At 45.2% G+C, this 4087-nt stretch overlaps 1 pseudogene; it reads right to left on the bottom strand.

Moving 5' to 3' along the window:
• Positions 1–1383: 1383 nt before the first annotated feature.
• Positions 1384–3858, bottom strand: LOC137234903 (mitosis initiation protein fs(1)Ya-like; annotated as a pseudogene).
• Between the last annotated feature and the right edge of the window lie 229 nt (positions 3859–4087).

The raw sequence follows: 4087 nt of genomic DNA, 5'->3' as shown, positions 1-4087 counted from the left end.
ACAACATGAGCGCCAACAGTCGAAAAGAACCCCTCACCGTCCTCGCCGACAACGACAACGCCCCAGCTGACCAGCAACAACACAAATCGCCGTCACGAAGCCATCACGACTAGCCTGCCTCGCTCTACGTCGACCGCCGCCGATTCTCGAGGGGTCATTGCCACTCGCCAACTAAGGACGCCGCTAACGTTCCGCAGTGGACGTACAGGGCTGGACCCCATCGCTGGACCGGTACTGCGGCCCATGATCTCGCTTTCGCCGACCGCTATCGTCAAAATAGAAGCTGGAGGACGACTACATCTGGTGCGAGCATTGATCGATGTTTGTTCGCCGTCAACCGTCATATCGGCCGACTTGGTCCGGGATCTGCGGCTGGACGAAACTCGAGTGGGTAGCCAGACAGGCTGTGTGGTGTGTCTGCGGGGGAAGCACGGCGATAACAAACGCATTGCGACCCATGCCGTCGTCACGCCACATTTCCACCGAGTAGCGCCTAGTCACAGCCTGGATCCAGCCATCGCGGCTATGTATACACACATCTGTCTCGCCGATCCAAAATTCTACGTCGCGTCGCCAGTACGCCTAGTTCTCGGGGCAGAAGTATATGCCGACACTATGCTGAATCAAGTTCTGCCAGCGTCATTCGGCCCGCTCTTGGCGCAAAGCACTATATTCGGCTTCGTGCTCTCTGGAGTATCCAGAGCCTAAAGGGTCGCAGATAAATATAAAAAAAAAAATGAATTTTGAATTTGCCTTTAAATTATGAATTTTGTAATAAAGAATATGTTATACTTTGAACTCATGCGTACAGTATGTCCATCCACAAATTTCTCATCATTCTCCCTCTAGATGTTGTCTACTCTAGCAGCAGGGCAAGGCGACGTTGCGTACCGCAAGGGGGCCGGCATGTTTAGGCCAGCAGGCTAACCCCAAAGGAAAATTAAGGGCCGGCCACCCTAATGCAATTTAATACAAAACCGCTTATTTCTTACGACCGTTAGCACTTATACTAAAAGAAAAAGTGACGTTTCGTTAAGTTACCTCGCCAAAGGCCCGTTAGCTTTGGAGGTAAACGGAATGCGTGGAAAGGAAACTCTTTCACTTGGATTAAAACCGCAGCAGTTTACGCACGCTCGAACGTCTTGAAGCCGCAAGTTAAAACCACATCAAACGTCACACCGCCAGAACGCAGAGTCCCTGGATATATTAAAGGTAATATTGTAGCAATTGCATGCTTGCACCTTTAAACTCTCTTTCTGTTATTTTCCACTGCATATTTTGTGAAATAAAGTCTATTGAAATTTTAATATTAATCACTGCCTTTCTTTCCTAACCTCCATCGAGAGAAACTAGTCTGGAATCCGCCAGCTCAAATTTCCATGCTTTGTATTTATATAAAATAAATCATATTGCTTTAATACTAAAAAAATAAAGAAGCGATAATAGTTTCACATATGTAAGTAAATTTTAAATTATAACAATCGTAACATAATACATTTGAGTGTTTCCTTATCAAATTACCCACTTTATTTTCCACGAGGAAATCTCATTTTCATTAAATGTTTCCTTACATATCCCTGCGCATACGCCCGATTGGTTTGCGTCCATGTATGCGAAAACGTTTTGTACGTAACGAGTTTTCGGTAGTTGGCGAGAGAGGATCACTGTAATGGCTATATTCAGAAGGCGCATTTAATAGTAATTTTCCTTCAGTTGTGTAGCAACGTTTTCGTTTTTGATGACGAAATTCTTCTTCTTTATCAGTTAAACTGTGGGAGCGCACTAGGGTACCTGCCAATGAAGCACAACGCTTAATCAAGGAACTCGATTGATGCGGCGATGGGGTCTTAACCTTTTCCACCAGAGTGCTTTTACTCTTCGAAGGCAGACGAATCATAGAACCCAGTATAGCACCAAATGACCATGAACGACCCAAAGCGGCAGCAGTATTTTGGTTTCCACCTTCTTTTGGTATTGTACCATGATGGATAACCTCGTCATTTTCATTGTCGTTGTCGGAAATACTTTCAGATCGTTCAAATTTCGTGCATCTTCCAGTTTTCCTTAGCGAAGGGGCACAGGATGACGATGCAACTTTATTAATGTTTTCTTTGTTCGTCTTATCAGCCATTCGCATTTTCGCATTGCGACGTATGGGTGTGCCACTAGGTGTGAAGAATGCCTCAGTCGCTGAAGAATTTGTACTAAGCGGAGTTTCAGATATTTTATTAACTAACTTTGACACTGTGATATTACTTTGTGGAGTTTCTGTAGCTTTCTTTTTAGCGCTTGAGTCTGAATTATTAGTACCAAGCTGATCTTTTGCTACTTTATCTAAAGCCTTTGAGCTTGCGTTGGCTGAATTATGTTTCGGCGGCGTTTTCAATTCTTGGGTATTTGAGGTCTCCACACTAACCTTATTACCTGTAGATTTTTCCATATCCAGCTCATCTTCTTCGTAGGGAGAATCAAAACATATTAGTTTCTCGGCGGTAAATTACTGTTAGCCATCTGTGACACAGTCGCCATAGTAGGTGCAATGTTTTCTCTAACATTTTTCGCGTTGCCATCCATAGTAGCGGCATAACCATCCTGCTGGATATCACATAGTTCTGTGGTTGCCGATATGATCTTAACACTTTGACAGGATTTATACATAGAGCCACAACTTGAGCCGGATAAAACGCTATTATAACTCGTATTATCCGTTGATGATGCTAACGATTTATCGCTAAACTGAGACGCAATGGAACTTTGACTATCGCTACTTACGCCGCTACTCTCTGTCGCTGCTTCAATGCTTGTCATGTGCTGAGTGGTGCGCGTGATCACAATTGATTCCGTGGTGGTAAGCCTTTGTGATGAGAGTAACACTTCGTGGCGTATATTCTGTGTTATAGTTGATTTGGGTTCCAAAAAAGCATGCGAGGAGGTCGTTTGCCAATGAGTTGTATGAACTTCGTGATGAGTTCGCCGAACAGCAGGCGAAAGACGCAAATCCAACGGTGAACGTGCAGGACTCGCCTGACGTGCATCAGTTGTATGTAAGTCCAATAACTTGTTCTTACTTAACGGCTGCAAATCTGTACCATAATTAAGACGTGCTGTTGTCGTGGGCAAACCGCCATGTTCAGCAAATGCTTTTTGGATACTCTTTGACATTACTTGACGCAACGGAGTTACGGCTGTCATCTTGGCACGCGCACCGCCAAATTTTAGGTAGCGATTAACACTTTCCAAATGTTGTCTGTTTGGTGATAGACATGGTGGAGGAGCATTCGAAGTGGCAGCTCTTCCTGTTGCCAATGCTGGACTCAGATTATTCGAATCGCCAGCGCTATGGTGTATACTCGACACTTGACCGCCAGACGCGTTAAAGGTGCGCTCCGTATGCTTTTGGTAAAGTAGCTCTGCGTGTACCGGTGTTGATGTGGTGCGCACTAGCTGTCCTTTTGGCTTGACAATGGCATCCAAACTACGACGTCCAGAACCATGACTTATCGAGGAAATATTTTTTAACGATGAAACACTATCAGTAACAACTTCTTCGTGCGTCAATTTGCTCTTGGTCTTCTAACGTAGATTGATCAGTGACATTGGTGTCTGATGGAACTCGTTGGTGTCTTCTACACGTCGCTGTTGTGGTGAAGTTTGCGTGGAAATGGTAACCTTGACAAGATCCTTTTGCATAGTGACTGTGTGACAAATTGGATCAGGACGCTCATAACAGCCGTCATGTGGATAACAACATATTGACGGGGGCATGGAAGTCTGCGTGCATTTTGTAAAATTTTGCAAGTCATCGATACGATTATAGACCTTAGCGCATTTACCGCTACGGTCAACTGCGCGCGGCATATGAAAAAAAAGCCAGCTATTTCAAGGTCCCATGCCATTTGTGTTCGGCTAGGGATCCGATCCGTTTATGCCCAGTTTACCGTTCAAAGACGCCTGAGGAACGGATGCGCGAAGCTCTTCTGGGCAATTATTGTGGCAATTGCCTCTCCATGGCGCATCGCACGGCTGGTTGCACAAGCAACGGGAGATGTCGACGATGTGGCGAGAAACACCACACCACCCTTCACGT

The sequence above is a fragment of the Eurosta solidaginis genome, chromosome X (genome assembly GCF_040869045.1).
Source record: "Eurosta solidaginis isolate ZX-2024a chromosome X, ASM4086904v1, whole genome shotgun sequence".
In the NCBI taxonomy this organism is placed as follows: domain Eukaryota; kingdom Metazoa; phylum Arthropoda; class Insecta; order Diptera; family Tephritidae; genus Eurosta; species Eurosta solidaginis.
This window is presented reverse-complemented; position numbering and strand designations above follow the sequence as displayed.